We start from the raw sequence: 19704 nt of genomic DNA, 5'->3' as shown, positions 1-19704 counted from the left end.
TTAGAACAATTTCATAAAACAAAAAAAAAAAAAAAAAAAAAAAAATTAAAAAGATATCGATTTTTTGAAATTTCTAGACCACCGGGTCCCCTTAAGTGATTTGGTTATATTAGTTGCAGAAATTTTCGGGTCTCGTTTATTAAAAATAGACTCATTCCCTTGGTCACATTGGTACCACTTTTTTTAAGAAAAAATTAATTTCATTATAGTTTTTCAATATATCAAATACTGTCGACTTAGGTTTTTTAAAAATTTCTGCGATTTGACGTACACTTTTCCTTCCGGAATAGTTTCTCACTATAAGTTCTTTTAAACCACTCTTTTTTTGCTGATTCATCTTCAATCTTAACAACTTGCAACGTCAATGGCAAAGTGTGAGAAATGAAACTTATTTTTGCCGTTCCGTTATGAAAAAATAAAATTAATAAAAAAATAAGAAACACATAGTTTACTTAAATGTGTTAAAAATCTAGTGTGTCCCACTTTTTGTGTGACTTTAGAAAATTATGCCATTGCGGTTATTACTTAAATAAATGAAGTTGCCGTTAATATTAAAACCATATTTATGCAATTGGCGGCCGCCGTAGCCGAATGGGTTGGTGCGTGATTACCATACGGAATTCACAGAGAGAACGTTGGTTCGAATCTCGGTGAAAGCAAAATTAATAAAAACTTTTTTCTATTAGCGGTCGCCCCTCGGCAGGCAATGGCAAACCTCCGAGTGTATTTCTGCCATGAAAAAGCTCCTCATAAAAATATCTGCCGTTCGGAGTCGGCTTGAAACTGTAGGCCCCTCCATTTATGGAACAACATCAAGACGCACACCACAAATAGGAGGAGGAGCTCGGCCAAACACCCAAAAAGGGTGTACGCGCCAATTATATATAATAGGACTATGAATAAGTTCGTGCGGTTTTACAACAGATGGCGTAACTTGATTATTATTCCATCGATCCACATTTCCAAACATTCATTGGAGAGCTACTGTCGTAAGGCACAAACGTCAGTATGAGTTTTTTATTTGAAGCGTAAACAACAATATTTTTACCACACTTGAAAATGTCGAATTTCGTGCCAAATAATGTGTTTTTGCGGGGAATTCTTCTTCATTATTTTAATATGAAGAAAAAAGCAGCCGAAAGTCATCGTATCTTGGTGGAAGTTTATGGTGAGCATGCTCTAGCTGAGCGAACGTGCCAGAAGTGGTTTGCACGCTTTAAAAGTGGTGATTTTGGCTTGGAAGACGAAGAACGCGAGGGTGCGCCGCCAAAGTTCATGGATACCGAATTGGAGGAATTGCTCGATCAAGATCCGGCTCAAACGCAAGAAGAGGTTGCAAAAACTTTGGGAGTTGATCAATCAACCATTTCCAAACGTTTAAAAGCCATGGGAATGATCCGAAAGGTAGGCCATTGGGTGCTGTATGAATTGAAGCCAAGAGACGTTGAACGCCGTTTTATGGCATGCGAACAACTGCTTCAACGGCACAAAAGAAAGGGTTTTCTGCATCGAATTGTGACTGGCGATGAAAAGTGGGTCCATTACGACAATCCAAAACGTCGGGCAACGTATGGATACCCTGGCCATGCTTCAACATCGACGTCGGCGCAGAATATTCATGGCCTGAAGGTTATGCTGTGTATCTGGTGGGACCAGCTGGGTGTTGTGTATTATGAGCTACTGAAACCGAATGAAACGATTACGGGGGATGTCTACCGACGACAATTGATGCGTTTGAGCCGAGCACTGCGAGAAAAACGGCCGCAATACGCCGATAGACACGACAAAGTTATTTTGCAACATGACAATGCTCGGCCACATGTTGCACAAGTGGTCAAAACATACTTAGAAACGCTCAAATGGGATGTCCTACCCCACCCGCCGTATAGTCCAGACCTTGCGCCATCCGATTACTATCTCTTCCGATCGATGCAACATGGCCTGGCTGACCAGCACTTCCGTAATTACGATGAAGTCAAAAAATGGATCGATTCGTGGATTGCGGCAAAACCGACCGAATTTTTCACAAAGGGAATCCGTGAATTGCCAGAAAGATGGGAAAAAGTAGTAGTAAGCGATGGACAATACTTTGAATATTAAATTTGTAACCATTTTACGTCAATAAAGCTTCAAATTTCGAAAAAAACCGCACGAACTTATTCATAGTCCTATTATATATATATATATATATATATATATATTATGCAATTGAATAGCTAAAATGAAATATATTCAACGAAAATGATTTCTTAAAAATCTGTGAATAATTTCTTTATACATATAAATATGAATTTTTTGAATATTAGGGTCCCAGTTCATTTTTGGTTCACCGTGCATATTAGTCGTACTGTAACTGAATGCTCGTCATGCACCGTCCCTGTCATATGAGAGTGCGCATCTGCTCTATTGTTTTGCTTTTAGGTGGTGGTTATTCTTTCACCATTTTCAACGCTGGTTTCGGCTTTTTCGCTTATATTTTCTCATATACACTTTACTGCAGCCTGTGGTCTACAACATTCTGAGTTCATTCTCTAGTGCAGGTTTACTGCTCTCTTGCAAACCATGCGTGCGTGGCAGGAAATTTCGGTTTCCTTTGTAAAGTCGCACTAAATCAACTATCAGCTTCTTTGTCTATGCGCTCGCTAGCCCTTTGTTTCACTTCAAATTCACCTGGTGCGTGCAAGAGTTTCGTTTTGCACCCTCGTACGTACATACATATGTATGTGTGTATGTCGTTGTATGTGTGCATTATTATTCTTCTTCAATCACATCAATGGCCACATCCATATGCACGTATACCGTCGCTTTCTGCGTTGTTGTTTTCGCAGCATAAACATTCCCCATGCATGCACATTTTGCGTCTTAGGATACGCTGATATTCATACCATATTTTTATTCTGCAAGTCCTTCATATCTGGCACATCTAAACATACGCACATTCAATTCATACAAGGCATGCAACTTTGCACTCTACCATGTACTTTTATCCCCATTGCAGCGCACGTATGTATGTGTGTATGTATGCTGCCCCACCGTTCACATTCATTCATCCAATTATCCTCGCTCCGGTATGATGGTTCTGCCATCAATTCACTCACTCACCTTATGTTTGCCATTTGTTTTTGCATGTTTTATTATTACCACTTTCGCTCCACGCCTTTCCCCTTCGTTGGCCTCTCATTCCACTACTATGCTAATAAAAGTTTCTCTCCCTCCAGTCAATCATCATCCGTCCGTTGCTGCACCTCCTTTTCGTAAACAACATGAAAATGCCGCTCTCCACCTCACCCATCTCCTCAACCATCTCCGATCAATAATGCGAGTAATGCGCTTGAATAACACGTTTCGTTGCTACTTTGGTACTTTTGTTTTTGTTTTGAATTTTTGTTTTTATTAATTTTCTGTCTTTTGTTTTGTTTCCCATCATTCACCGATCCAGCGTCGGCAGCGGCGGTAACGTCGGTGGCGTCGGTCGCTTTGCTGAGTTTTCGAGTTCACCACATTGCACAGGTAAAATGCAACAAATACCTCAGCCTCAGTCACAGTCACTATGATGACTGCAACATTGCAGACACCGTAAATTGTGTATCTTCTGCATTGTTGCTTTTGCCATACATGGTCATAGGCATCAGCAAGCTCCACCGCAGCAGTACAGCTACGGGTCTGGTTGGGTTCAGCTCGCCGTCTGCTGGTCGCATTGTTGGTTGTTTGGTAGATGGTTGCCTGGTTGCAGCTACAAGCTTCGTTCCTCCTGTTGATTGCTGTGGCTTAAGCCGCATTTGTTGACGGTTGGGCTTTGTTGTTGTTTGCAGCCATTTCGTGTGTTTGATTGGGTAACAATATTGCATTTCGGTATAGGCATATGTATGCATTTAAGTACCCATGTATAAGTATATTGAGCGAAAATAGTTGTTGTCCAATTTATAAATGTGAGAGATTTGAGATCTTTTATTTTTAGTTTTTAGAGAAATTAGTGATTTTAATGAAACGCTTTGGTCAGCTCAAACGGAATACATTTTCATTGGTTCTAGCTCGCGAGGTGTGTATATTGAATTACGGAACTGACGCTGAAAAATTTTCATTTTGACATCTAATCAATGTTCGACAAATGGAGGACGTCTCAAAAGCGGAGCTCCCAGCTCTACTTAGATTCGTCAAAAGCGCTGACATCCTACATGATGTCTACTTTACCAAAAGGTCTATGCGTGGCTTATTGCCAACCAGGCTAACCTACCCTAATGTTCGGCAAAAGAATTGGTTCTGCCAATTTTAGCGTATGCATGCCTGGTTTGGTGGGAAGTTTTGAGGGTTATTGCTGTTGTAACAGCATAAGCATTCCCCATACATATACGGGGAATGCTGCTGAAGTGATAGTTCTCAGCCGGATATAAATTCGGGTTGTTCCGGTTATGTAGAACCGACTGTCATGGGAACGACTAGGGAGGAGGCAAAGAACAGCTTGTATTAGCAACACCGGAGCATGTCCTAGTGCTGCTCTTAATCTCGTTTTTCACTTACTGTCCATCGACTTTTACGTTATTTCCATCACTGCTCAAAGTGCAATCGAGTTAAAGGAGCTTGTCCTTTAGAGACAATCTCTCAAGGGACATGGTAGCATTTTGAGGCGGGTAACACTGTATTTCTAAACTTTGTATACATTTTTTTTATCCGCCAACTGGACTTTGGGGGCAATCCAGGTACCTCTGTCTTCACTGACGATTCTAAGATGGAATTGGTAGTCGTAGCAGGGGCTTTCTCTAAATCGGGCAGGCAGTATGCTTAGGGAATGCGGGAGACAGGGAGATTTTAACATTTTTTCAATAGTCAAGTCGCGACAAGTTGGCGACTTCATGGTGCAGCTGCAAATCAGTCAACTCGTGTAAGGAGGAGATCAAATCTCTTGGGTGTGTATGTAATATTTTCTCTGATCTGGGTTCTGGGATATAGGAACATAGAGTGGAATGAAATTATTGATGAGCTTGTCAGGAAAGGCTAGACTGAATTGGTCTCAAAAGTCTCCTACCCTGTCATCGGCATCCTTCTGACTGTTGTTACAGCGGAATTGCACAACTTCCTTCTCAGAAAGGCGCAGAACAGGTGAAGCTTCATTTTTCGTTTGCTGTTTCTGGTCACTTCAATTTTCAAACTCGTAGCTGTGTTTAACGGTCATTGAACGATTCGCGCACACGCGAAAAAGCCAGGGTTACCATTTAGTCCTCAAGAAGGGCTTTTCAGAAGAGGGGATCGTTGGGCAGTTTCTCTGTAAATGTCCGAGTTTGGCAGCTAGACGATTAAGATCTTCGACAGCTTGGGACAGTGATCCAACCTAAATCCCATGAAACTTCTCCATTACATCAACAGCTGTGGTTGGCTGTAGATATCTGCTAATGATGGGATGCTGGAAAACCCTCGACTTATCCTTATCCTTGCAATCTGTAGTAGACTTACGCCGAGATAAATTACATTAATTAAACAACCAGATAGTAAAATAACGTTGTTGTTGTAACGCGGCCGCCGAAGCCGAATGGGTTGGTGCGTGACTACCATTCGGAAATCAGGGAGAACGTAGGTTCGAATCTCGGTGAAACACCAAAATGAAGAAAAAGTTTTTTCTTATAGCGGTCGCACCTCGTCAGACAATGGCAAACCTCCGAGTGTATTTCTGCCATGGAAAAGCCCCTCATAAAAAATATCTGTAGGTCCCTTCATTTGAGGAACAACATCAAGACGCAAGCCACAAATAGGAGGAGGAGCTCAGCCAAACACCCAGAAAGGGTGTACGTGCCAATTATATATATATATATACATATATATGTATTGTAATCTTACCAAAAAACATACAAACAAGTTTTAACTCGAAAACATTGTGAATTATAAAACCAAACATCAATGGCTTGCAAAGTAAGAGGTTAGTTGAAAGAACAACCCTTAAAATAATAAAATTATCGTCAGTATCATCTAACGAAAACAACCTTTTTCGATGGGTCGGTACCAGAGAGGGATAGGTGTTGGATGATTGGGTTTGAGCGAAAGGTGGTCGATGTCATGTGGGTCTTCCTTGATGTTTTGTTGTCCCATGCCAAGAAAGAGCTTATTAATTACGAGGCCGCAGTCTTTTAAACCAATTCAACCGCTGCTTCGTTTCCAGGTACACCCCTGTATTCTGGGACCCACTTGAGCCATTTGCGATTTTGCACTCCTCGAAAATTTAATCTTTCAACGCTTTCTTAAGTTTGAAAGATGCTGAGAAAACTACCTATCGGTATAGACCGCTTTGTTTTGGGGTTATAACTCCAATGCCTATACCTTCAGTTGTTTTCGAGCTATCCGTACTGCAGTACAGGATACACTCTGAGTTTCCTTTCGAAAGCAGGTGCACTCCAGTTCGCTTTATAGTTCAGTTCGATACCTAATATCTACTTAAATTTCATGGCCTTAGTGACATCATCTCTCGGATAAGGCCAAGGTACTACATTCTGGAGCCCGTATCACCCCATTCCTGGTAAATAACTTATTCTGGTGACCACAATGATTGCTATTTTGGATGGGGGCTTATATTCAGACCCACCCCATCACAACATCTCTTCGACAGATTTAAAGTTCTTTGCATTGTATCGCTGAAGGTATTCTCGAACTTGACCATGCATAGACGGGGTATGCTGCTGAAGTGACAGTTCTGGACCGGATCTAAATCTGGGTCATTCCGGTTACGTAGAACCGATTGTTGTGGGAACGATAATTGTAATGTCATGCAGAATGCTGTCCGCCGTTGCGGTTTCAGCTTTTCTTGTCTTCTATCCATCTATCCATCCGTCGACTACAAGAAAGGTACACAGTAATGTTTTCTCGCAATGAAAAGCATTCTGGTATCTGAGGCCAACTGATACTGCACGGCGCCCGTACATCTTTTTGTCCTGTACGCTTTTTGGTTGAATGCAGAGGTGTTTTTTCGCAGAGTGTTTAAGCTGATTTCGTTATCAGTTATCTTGCTTTGAATACGAAGGAGTACTACTAATCGGTATGAAGCAATTGGCTAGTGCGTAATCATTTTTACCCATCTTCGGTGTGAAAACCACTTGAACTCATCTTCTCTGTACTGTTGATGGAATGTAAGCTAGAATGCGATTATTCCGCACTATCCGAACAATATGAGGAGTGACTTGAAAGTAATGCTTATTTTAACCCAAGAAGTTTTTGGTTTAATATTTTTTTATTTTATTTATTTGGTACTTTAAGTCCCTTCGTTTACTTTTAGCCAAGCGTCCACCGCTAGCTGTTCGATTCCTGTAATATTTTGGTTTTATTTTCAATTTTCGTTGGCGTTCCTTATCTTTGTTCGAAGTTTTTGTCATGTCAAATGTTTTATGTTGTACGCTTTTATTATTTTTTTTTCCTTTGTGTGTTTGCCTTTCAATTTCTTTGTAGTTCTTTGTTTTGTTATTTCTAATGTTTGTCATTCTATATTTTTATTGTTTTTTCCTTTGTGTTTGATGTTGGTTTCTCGAGTTGTTTCTTTAAATGTGCTGTCTACACCTTTGCATTCATACATATGAATGTAGTTTATTTTGTAGATCGCTTTGATTTTTAGAATTCTACGAATTCATGAAGAAACCACAAACAATTGGCTGTAATTGGCCCCACCATTCTTGTTGTCATTTCGGCTTTTTTTCGCATTTTTTATGTTCTTTGCACGAGTATCATTTATAGTCGCCCATAGTAGAGAGAGCTCCATTCGCCTCTCTTGCCTGTTTTGTACAGCACTAACGACGTCACTGTCGCTGGCGTCGTCGCCTTCTGATTTTCACCGTCTTACCGTTTTTATTTCTTTTTTACTTTTATTAAAGATAGCGTTTATATATATATGTGTGTGTATGCACATATGCATGCATGTATGCAGGTTTTATGTAGTGTAGTATGCGTGTAATTTATTGTGGTGCTCTGCTGCGTTGGCAGCATTCAGCGTTCTGTCCGTCGGTGGGTCGTTCGACCATAGTCCGTGCATTTATAGAGTTTTATTTATACAAAATAATTTGTGTGTCTGTTTGCTCGCATCTTATGGGTATATACATACATATATGTATATGTTTCATACATACATACATACATTATGTCTCGATATCTTCGCAGCCGTGGTAATTCGGGCACTCGTTCGGCGTTGGCGTTTGTCCATTGCCGTTGGCGTTAACAATATTTTATTTGTTTGCGTTTTATTTTGTTTTACGTTCGTATGTATGTATGTATTTATCTATGTTGCAATCGCTTTTATTTTTACTTGTTTTCTGTTATTAACTTGTTTGTGTTTTTACGTCACGAATTCACCACTCCACTGCAAGTATAACAGCGAAGGCCACTCTGGCTCTTTCAGCGATATGCACCACATACATACATACATATGTTTTTTTATCGCCTGCGTTTGATGCTTTCTGCTATGTACATTCCTATGTAATCATTTCGGTGATTGCCTTTGGATCTGTTCGTTTGTTTGCCTGCTGCTGCTGGTGCCTACATACACATATGCCCACATATCAGTAATCTCAGAACAGCTGCTATGATTGATGCCACTGCGCTTTGTGATGTGGTGAAATTTTTTGTTTTGATATTTTTACTTTATTTGTATTTGTGTTATTTTGTTTCTGTTACTCTGTCGGTTCGAAAGTGAGTTATTTTTCACTCTAGTTTATCTTATGAGCTTTATTTTATCTCTTATTTGAATATTTTCTTTTATTTAATTCACCTCTAGTCAACCTTATTTTCTGTGATGCTTGGTTTCTCTACACTTTCGCTGTGTTTTGTAACTGCTAAGGTTATTTTTGTTGATCTCTCTCGTTTATTTGTGTAGTTGTTCGTTTGCCAAATTCTTTGCTGCTATACCTACAATGTTACAAAATATTGGTGAGGGTTTTGTAATGTTTGAGAAACTACTTGGGCTTTCGTTCATTTAGTTTTTTTTTGCAATTTCATTTTGCACTTGAAATCCGACGACAAGTGCAAGTACTGTATACACGATGTTATATTTACTTAGCACCGAACATTACTACCCATACATATACATACAGTCTATGCGAAAAATAGGTTGCCAAGTTCTCATACATACACTTGTCAGAAAAAGTATGCGTACACAAAGAAATGAAAGCAACATATTAAGAAATTCATTATAAAAAAACTAAAGCATTTTAAACTTTTATGAGAAATTTTTAGTCAGTAATTTTTCTACAATTTCTATACATTTTTTCCTAAGTACAGCTTTAAAAATTAAATTTTACAAAACAAAAACAAAAAACGTCACTTCAACGAAGCAGAAAAAGTTTCCGTACACATGAAAACAGGAATTCCCCGGTTTTATTTAGTTTGTAATTGATTTTGCTGTGACTACATTATTTTGAAGTTATTTTAAAATTTTTGTGTTCAAGAAATAGCGATGGCCCTCAAAACTAAGGAAATTAGTGTTGGTGAGAGAAAAATTATCCTGAAACTTAGAAATGAAGGCAAATCTTTCACGAAATTGGGTAAATCATAGGAAAAGGTCACTCCTCTGCGCAGTATGTCGTACAAACATACAACACAACTGGTTCAATTGTGTCAAAGCAACGTTCTGGTCAACCTAGCAAGCGTGAAAAACGCACCATACGTGAAAAATGCACCATATTGCAATCAGTGAAAAATAATCCTCGAATTATGGCTTCTCAAATATGTAAAAAGATTTCAAATTCCTTTGGCAAGCATTTGCATGATGATACCGTACGTAGGTGTGCGGTGGCTGTCGCAATGAGACACTTGCACCTGTCATAGGTCATTGTGAAACCACTGGAACTTATCCTTATCCCATGGGTTGCTTTTTAAACCATCCGGTAGCTTTAATAAAGGAACATCAGCTCATCAGTTAAAAATGCCATATCAAGAGTGCGGAGCCTCCTTGTTGCTAAGCTTTCACACTCACAGTAAAGTAAAAAGTACGTAAAGTACTTAAAAAATATGGGTATCGCGGACGTGTAGCACGTAGAAAACCGTACATATCCGAAATCAACAGAAAAAAACTCATGGATTTTGTAAACGAATATGTTAACAAGTCTCCAGAATTTTAGGATCTTGTTCTATTTTCGGATGGAAGCAAATATTGCATATTTGGCATTAAAGAAAGAAAACTAATGTGACGTAAGAGCGGTACTGCGCTCGAAAAAGAAAATCTTGTATCTACTGTGAAGCATGGCGGGGGAGGTGGGATGGTCTGGGTGTGTATGGCGGCGCAAGGAGTTGTCAAGCTTGTTTTTATAGTTTCAAAAATGGATCAATTTTCTTATTCAAATATTTTAAAGACTAGCATGATGCTAAGCCTTCAACAGTTGGGCCCTGGTCATGATTTCTGGTTTCAGCACGATAATAATCCCAAGCATTCGGCTTATAATGTAAAGCTCGGGTTGCTGTATAACACAAATCACCAAAACGTAATTTATATGAGGAGCTATTTCATAGTAGAAATACACTCTGAGGTTTGCCATTGCCTGCCAAGGCGCAACCGCTAGTAGAAAAAACTTTTTCTTCATTTTAGTGTTTCACCGAGATTCGAACCTACATTCTCTCTAATTCCGAATGGTAGTCAGGCACCAACCCATTCGGCTACGGCGGCCGCCATAATACAAAACATAAATATTGTTGAGAAGAATTTCGTCGATGTTTACCTGAAAAATTTTTGAAAATATAAAATTCAGTCAGCATGTCTCCATACCGCTCGTCCTTCACCGTAACGGCAGCTCCTTCCTCATTTCGAAAGAAATACTATAAGAACTGATGATGCCGCCAGCGTGTAAACCGAACGTAAAATGAACGAAGCGCTCTATGTACGAATAGCTTTTTTGTTTTCAAATTATATAGGGTGGGCCATGTAAAATTTGCCTTTTGAATCGGCTATAAAAAAACTAACCAATATTTTTTCAAACTTTTTTTTTTTATTTTGAAGATTGAACATTGTCATTTATGAATGAAAAATAATATCGTTCAAATGACTGCTACGACTGGCTTTAGAGTAGGCCATTCGATCAATCCAATTTTTAAGCACATTTTCGATTGTTTGGGCTCCAATTTCATGAATGGCAACTTCGATTTCGTGTTTTAAATCATCAATCGTCTCTGGATGGTTCGCATTGCATTTGTCCTTAACGGCTCCCCACAAAAAATAGTCCAACGGGCTTAAATCACAGCTTCGAGGCGGCCAAAAGTTGGAGTGTAACTTTGGCAGTGTGACAAGTTGCACCGTCCTGTTGAAACCAAATGTCGTCCATGTCATCCTCTTCAATTTTTGGAAACAACTCGTTGAGCATGTCACGGTAACGCTCGCCATTTACTGTAACCGCGGCTCCTCGCTCATTTTCGAAAAAAAATGGCCCGATGATGCCGCCAGACCAAAAACCGCACCAAACAGTGACTCGTTGTGGATGCATTTGCTTCTCTACAGTAAAGTGTGGATTTTCTGAGCCCCAAATCCGACAATTTTGCTTATTGACGTCGCCACCGATGTGAAAATCAGAAAAGAAGAAGAAAACTCACCACCATAGGTTTTCAATATTTCCCAATTTTGTTCAAGCGTGTAGCGTCCCATCTCGTAAATGTCAAACCTTCAAGCAAATTATGAACACATTTGACATGTCATTTGTGTTACCATTCTCAAAAAAATAGGTGGTTCAAAAGCAAACGCTATGTGGCCCACCCTGTATTTCCACAATTTGTAGGCGATGTTCTAGAGTTATACGTTTCATGATGACTTGCTAAACCTTACTGAACAGAAATGTCAACACAGTTTGCCATTCTCAGCTATCAAACCATAGTTATCGATATGTTGATAGTTCGCTAAAAAACACCCAATACAAATTATCACAACAAGAAATCCTCTCTTGATCAAAATCAACGCAAATTATGTGAATCGAAGTGAGCTCATAGCAGGAAATATAATGTGATTGGCGGCCTGTCCTAGTCGTGTAAGTAAAATATTAAATGAAAAACGCATTTAGTAATCACTGTCATTCAACCTGAATTATGCCAACGCACGCAGAAAATCAGAAATCAAAAATTGCCACTCGCCAGCGTTCTTTGAAGTTTACGTTGCTGCGAATAAGCGATTCTACATATATACATGCATACGTACGTACATGCGTATGTATATTATTTTAATTTATTTTTGTTTTTTATTTGCCATAACCTTGTGCTGTTGTCGTCGTACGTACGCTCTGTTATTTCACAATTTAAAGTTCGTTAACTTGAAGCGCAAAAATTTAAATAATGAAAAAGTTATAAAGAATTATTTGCTACACAAGTGTATGTACGTGAGTATTTACATATACATACATACACACCTACATGATATATTTCGTAGATATTTGGAAAATGACGTATTGCTAAATTATTCAAATTAATTTAATCTTTGTTTAATAGATCGAGCAGCTAAAAAATAAAAAGATTACAGTTCTTATAATCACAGAACCTGTGGTGGGAGGAATGTGAACTTAAGTACCTTCGAAATTCATAGAGAGGCACCTGAATCTTTCTTCCGTAAACGCTGTGCGAATACCAGTGCATGTAATGTCGTTAGGTATGAAGTACGCTGGTTTCAAAGGTCGTGCAGTAAAAGTATCTGAATGGCCTATTTGCTCTGAAAGCCAGCTTCTTCCTCTTAATTGGCGCGATAACCGCTTACACGATTTTGGCCGAGTTTAACAAAGCGCGCCAGTCGTTTCTTTCTCGTACTAACCGGCGCCAGTTGGACACACCAAGTGAAGCCAAGTCCTTTTCCACCTGATCTTTCCAACGCAGAGGAGGCCTTCCTCTTGCTACCACCAGCTGGTACCGCATCGAATACTTTCAAAGCCGGAGCGTTTGTATCCATTCGGACGACATGACCCAGCCAACGTAGCCCCTGGATCTTTACTCGCTGCGCTATGTCTATGTCGTCGTAAAGCTCATACAGCTCATCGTTCCATCGCCTGCGATATTCGCCGTTGCCAACGTGCAAAGGTCCAAAAATCTTCCGCAGAATCTTTCTCTCAAACACTCCAAGCGTCGCTTCATCGTATGTTGTCATCGTCCAAGCTTCTGCGCCATACGTTAGGACGGGCATGGTGAGAGGCTTCTAGAGTGTTAGTTTTGTTCGTCGAGAGAGGACTTTACTGCTCAGTTGCCTACTTAGTCCAAAGTAGCACTTGTTGGCAAGAGAGATTCTACGTTGGATTTCAAGGCTGACATTGTTATCGGTTGCCTCCTTATCCAGGTTGGAGAAGGCAGAACTAACAGCGCGGTTGTTAAGGCCGATGATGTCAATATCATCAGCATACGCTAGCAATTGTACGCTTTTATAAAATATTGTGCCAGAGCGATTAAGTTCTGCGGCTCGTACGATACTCTCCAATATCAGATTAAAGAAGTCACACGACAGCGAGTCACCCTGTCTGAAACCTCGCTTGGTATCAAACGGCTCGGAGAGGTCCTTCCCAATTCTGACGACGCTGCTGGTGTTGAGCATCGTCATCTTGCTGTATGCCGTAAATTCAGACATCGCGGCATACAGATAACTCTTCGTACTGTCGAATGCAGCTTTGAAATCGACGAAAAGATGGTGTGTGTCGATTCTCCTTTTGTGGGTCTTTTCCAAGATTTGGCGTATTGTAAATATTTGGTCGATGGTAGACTTTCCAGGTCTAAAGCCACACTGATAAGGTCCAATAAGTTGGTTGACGGTGAGCTTCAGCCTTTCACACAATACGCTCGCTAGAACCTTATAGGTGATATTTAGAAGACTAGTCCCGCGGTAATTGGCACAGATTGCAGGATCGCCCTTCTTATGGAGTTCGCCGTCTTTGTTCTTAGACGAAAACGCCCCGGTCTTAAAACCGTCTGTAAGCCGCCGAACTTTCTGGTAGAATTTTCGGGCGTTGTTCCTGTTGGCCAGCATCTCAAGATCTTCGCACTCACGTATTTCGGCTTCTCGTTTCTTTCTGATAATATGTCAATCTTCCTTTTTTTTAGCTCTCTGTAGCGATCCCACATGGCTCGCGTTGCGCCCAATCGCAGCGTGGCTCTATAGGCGGCATCCTTTCTTTCTGCGGCAGCATGAAATTCCTCGTTGTACCAATTGTTTTCGGGCTCGCCGGAATCCGATTTCTTCTCCGACGGCGGTACGTAGTGAACGAGAAATGTTGTTCCATTGCTCGTGCATGCCGGTTTGTTGGGCAGTGCTCTCTGAGAGCAGGAGTGAGAGTCGAGTGGCGAATCTTCTGGCTGTCTGTTGTGATTGCAGCTTTTTGATGTCGAACATTCTTTGCGTAGGTAGATGTACGTTTTTTGCTGCACAGAGGTGGGTGCGCAATTTGGCTGCAACAAGGTAATAATCCGAATCAATGTTGGGTCCTCGGATCGTACGTATATCTAATACACTAGAAGCGTGTCTTCCATCTATCACAACATGATCGATCTGGTTTCGCGTTTTTCGATCAGGGGACAGCCAGGTAGCGTGGTGGATATTTTTATGCTGGAATCTGGTGGTGCAGACTACCATGTTTCGGGTCCCGGCGAAGTCGATCAGCCTCTGTCCGTTACCGGATGTTTCGTTGTGTAGGCTGAATTTTCCGACTGTGGGACCAAAAATTCCCTCCCTGCCCACGCTGGCGTTGAAGTCGCCAAGCACTATTTTTATGTCGTGGCGGGGGCAGCGCTCATAGGAACGTTCCAAGCGCTCATAGAAGGAATCTTTGGTTGCATCGTCCTTCTCTTCCGTCGGGGCGTAGGCGCAAATTAGCGAGATGTTAAAAAATCGTGCTTTGATGCGGATTATTGCGAGACGCTCGTCCGCCGGAGTGAACGACAGTACTTGGCGACGAAGTCTCACTCCCACAACAAATCCGACACCGAATTTGCGTTCCTTTACATGGCACCTGTTTGCTTGCCTTGCCCCGTCCATCGCATCTCTTGGATGGCAGTGATGTCAGCCTTTACTCTCACGAGGACATCAACCAGCCGGGCAGAGGTACCTTCCCCATCAAGGGACCGGACATTCCAGGTGCATGCCCTCAAATCGTATTCCTTATTTCGTTTGCAGGGGTCGTGATCAGTGTTGGAAGTTCTCATCCGAGGCTTTGTTGATGTTTTCATTGGGGGGGGCTTTTTAAGTGGCGGGTCCCAAACCCAGCGCACAACCAACTATCCTGGAATACTTCGCCTTCTCACGTTAGCTCACTCTCGAACGGGTGTTCGGAAGCTACCCAGAGGATACGTGGGCTAATCCCGGACGTTGTGAGCTGCTTGAACCATATGCAGAAGAATCGTCCTGGCCACTCCCAAGTGAATGGCGATCAGTAACTTTCCCCACTTGCGTGGACATCTACACATGGAACCATTCTCCAACCAACCTCCTCCTGAAAGCTAGCTACCCTTTATTTAATAACGCAACTGCTGATTATGATGTTGGGATTTTAGGGGCATCATTCGATACAAATGCAAGCGGTGAGACTCAGTAGCAGTTCAATCCCTTATTGTTTGAAGGACAATTAAAATACTCTCTACATCTCTTCGCCAGGCAAACATCCTCGCTTCCATTTTATGAATAAGTTTGTATGTATCAGGGGTGTATTTACTAGTCCCCTATAGAATTTTCTTATAAGCGCGCAAAGTTCTTCTTGTACTCAGGGTAGTTCAGGTGATTTTGATTAACTTATCGATTGCGTCAGTCCGTTGTTATACAAATAATACCGGGATAGTTAGTCACAAATTGTCGCTTTTAATGTAAAACAAAAAATCTAAGTAAGAGCGAAAATCGCTCCCATTCACTAGTCGGTTGAAACATGGCCAGTATTCCGATAATGACTCTTTTACTAAAAACCGCTTCAGCTTTAATATTTCTTCTACTCCTTCGAGAGTCTGGAACAACTTTCTGGCTTAGACGTCAAAAGCCTAATAAGGTTCTTAAACCGCACAGACTGGATATAGTCATGCTGTAAATAACAGTACGTTCGTTCATTTCATTTTATGCTGACATCCAGATGTACACGGCGAAAGAAAAAAGCAAATCAGCTGGTCCACTGATAGCATCTTTAATAGATTTGCCATGTTGTTATGTTTTCATATTTTATGAAAAGGTACTGCGCATCAGCGGAAACAAAAAATAGTACCAAAAAAGAAGACAGCTGAGACCGTTAGTCATAAGACCATCTGCGTTATGCAAATTCTAGTTATTCATTCCAGATGAAATATAAACAAAAATTACAATTACAATTTACTTTCCAAAACCAGCCAAAATGAAATTATGAACAGTTTACTAACTGCAAGTGGCTTTGGGAAAGCAAAAAGTTCATTTGGGAAAAGTCGGTTTCTGCAATTACAGGCTTGCTGAACGCACTTTCCCTGCCACGTTTGGCGGCTCATTTTATTCTGCAATTGTCATTGCTTTGATTGACTTGTGATTCACTTGTTTGTGGTCAACAGTGAGCAAACGCGACACCTACTTTGAACAGAGCTTCCTCATAGTCAAACGCTCATGCAATTTAAAGCCAAGACGTCTTTTGATATCTTTCTTTACGATGTCAGTTAACTCACGCAACTTTACTTTTCGATCAGTCAAAGCGATTTTCTGGATTTTTTGATGTTTTCTGTGCATCATCGGTGTCTCTACGAACACGTTTGAAGTCAGTTAACCATCCTTTTATTGTTTTGAAAATCCCTGGACTTTTCAGCCCATCTGTTATAAGATGTGATTGAGTTAAAATTTACTATATTTTTTATTTTACTTATTTTTATTTCAATATTTTATTTTATGCTGCAGAAGTATTTGTTTTTAATTGCTTAATTATATACTTACTTAAAGACAATAATTTTGGTTTTTGGTTTCCTTCTTTATTTTTTAGGTATCAACATTTGGTAAAATTATAACATTTGATCGTGATACAGAAGGAAACAATATTTAAGGTTAATAGCCTTCTCTATTAAGGTAAGAAAATTAAATTTGTGTGGCAGAAAAAAAAATTATTTAAGCCGGCGAAATAATGCGACTAGTAAATAAGTAAACTCTCCGAGAAATTGTGAATATTGGCAATTTCCAGTACTTTCTTACAGTACTGGCTCGACCGAAATTCGTCTTAAGTATTGAATTATTTCTGAATTGGAAACATAACCCCACATCTGAACTGGTCTGCTATGCTGACGATTGTTCGATAATGACGTCCGATAATGACGTCAATGGTATGTGTTCCAAAGTGAAGGATTATCTCGTTTAAGTTTTAATAAGCTGATATAATAAAAACAATAACAACTAAATGTCTCTTAACACCTGCAAAATTTCTCTTTTGACTTTGTCCCGTTTTCTTGTGTGGGTAATTCAGTAGAAGTCTTAACAGTTCATTTTCAAAATGGCATCAAACAAATTGAATACGGCATGGCAACTGATATTAAAGGGGGTAATATTTATGCAGCTACAACAATAAAAGTGATGCTAGGAAATTCTGTAACAGTGGAAATTCACGGTATTTACCTGACTTTTCTATTTTCACACATCTTTTTTGACATCATCTGTAGAAGATTTGGAAGTGGGGTAAAATTTAAATTCAAGCAAGCGGTTATTTTTTACTTTGACAGCTAAAAAATCACTGATGTGTAGTTTGGGTAGAAAATTTTACAAAACGAATCGTTTTTAACTAGAACCAAATTCAGAAATGTCGAAAATCTTCGGGGAAAAAATTCATAGAAAATATTCATGCGTAAATTCCTAACTCTTGCAATTTATGTTTTAAAATATCCCTGTAATCTGTGTACCGCATACTCTTTTTGAATGTTCCGGGGTAATTCGGTTGAGTGTTAATATCTCGTTCCCATAAATGCGATTCTATTGCAATTAAGTCACCAGTCTCCCAATATCGCCAGTCAAACTGCAATTTGTACTGTATCAAATAGCTTCAGCTAAAATATTTCCAAGCAATTTCACGAACACTCATTTTATGAGCTTTACTAAGTGAATAGCGCAATAATTATGTATAATTTTTATATTATTGCATATCAATTAATACCATTTGAGTGCAGCTTGAATTTTTATTAATCAGTTGCGATTTTAAGAAAAATATTTTTTCCGTAGATTGGTTTTCTTCGGCGTGTATTCGCTTTTCGAATGTTTAGTTTCGTTTAGTAATCAATTTTTGTTTTTTCCAATTATCGCAAAAACTCTCAATGATGGCGAAATTTGTATTTTCAATTTAATATATGTATGTATGTATGTATATGCACAAGTGACTACTCCTATTGGCGTGCATTGAATTAGCAGCTTAAAGCTAACGAAAATAACAAATTGAAAGCCATACACAAAGCGAAAAATGTTAAAAAGTAACAATAAAAATTTTCTATATACAAAATTAAGCGCAATTGAAATTTTTGAGATTGTGGTGAATTGCCGTAACACAATACTATTGTGTATACACGTACATATATATATGGCTGAGCTCACCAGAATAACAGTGTGCTGTGCGCATGTGTTTGCGTTAGTATTCGTGCGTAATACGTGGAAAAAATGATTACACATCGATGTTAAATTTTTATACGCTCTCTTTCTCTCTCGCTATTTTTTATTATTATTTCCCCCAAAGTGAATTTAACATTTTTTGTTTATTTTATTCGACCGATAGCTGCCATTCACTGTTACTACTATGTTAGTATATACATAGGTTTGCGCATAAATTTAAGTTGCCGTGACGTGATGAGTGCAATGAGTAATAAATTCTTTGAAGCGCAATGAGGCGTACGCCCTTACACTTTTATTATTTTGCTTGTGTGTTTTCGCTCTTAAGCGACCATTGTATAGTACATACATTGAAATTTAATAATTTTTGTTTGTTTATTTGGCATCCCGAAATCTACCACACCGAGTTTCAAATGACTGGGCATAATTATGGGAGCTGGTTCTCAAACAATTGTGCGCGCTCTCTATGCTAACACTCTCCCGCATACATATATGGTATATGTATGTATGCAATTTTCAGACCTGTCATACGGCACCAGCACTCTACTCGCACTACCATCCAACTTGCTCCGAAAACAAAATGGTAATAATCAACTTTGTACCTCAGCTCAGTACTTCCCTACAGCGCTACGCTACTTGAGCATTGCAAAATGTTAGTGCACAACATTTTCACCCCAATCCTTTTATTTCCCCTTCTTTTAAGTTTTTATATTTTTTGCTTGTATTTTTTATTTTAATTATATTCTAATATGCTTACGGTTCGTATGTATTTTATTTATTTTGGTGTTTTTTTCAATACATTTAAATATTTACTTTGTGCTTTTTCTACTTCTTCATTGGTCTTTTTTATTGAATTATATTCAAGTCTATATATACATACATACATATATTGTCGAAGTGGTATTACCTTGTTTTCTGGCAGCCAAAGCGCAAAAAAAGAATAAAAAAAATGTTAATACTTTATAAAAGTATGAAGTGTGAGACGCCGTCGTCGTCGTCGTGTGTCTTATGACTGAGCTACTTGAGCATACTTTTCTACCAACAGTATTGCACAGAAGTGAAGGTACCATTCATTTGGATTGTAATTTTCAAAAACAAACATTTATTTTATTTTATTTTTATTGGTATGGAAATCTTCACACAAATCATGATACACTCGTTAAATTTAGTATTCTATTAAATTAAATTTAGTATTTTATTTATTCAAATTTCGTATTTGATTAAAT

At 39.3% G+C, this 19704-nt stretch overlaps 1 protein-coding gene across 1 annotated transcript in view; it reads left to right on the top strand.

Moving 5' to 3' along the window:
• Nucleotides 1-19704, top strand: part of LOC129236025 (AN1-type zinc finger protein 6) — a 139857-nt gene that overhangs the window by 40398 nt on the left and 79755 nt on the right. Inside the window, exon 4 of the mRNA XM_054870196.1 lies at nucleotides 16881-16963. The gene's annotated coding sequence lies outside the window, so the exon portion shown is untranslated. The remainder of the gene's footprint in view (nucleotides 1-16880; nucleotides 16964-19704) is intronic.

The sequence above is a fragment of the Anastrepha obliqua genome, chromosome 1, assembly GCF_027943255.1.
Source record: "Anastrepha obliqua isolate idAnaObli1 chromosome 1, idAnaObli1_1.0, whole genome shotgun sequence".
NCBI classification, from domain to species: Eukaryota; Metazoa; Arthropoda; class Insecta; order Diptera; family Tephritidae; genus Anastrepha; species Anastrepha obliqua.
Note: the sequence above shows the minus strand (reverse complement) of the source record. Positions and strands in the feature narration are given on the sequence as shown.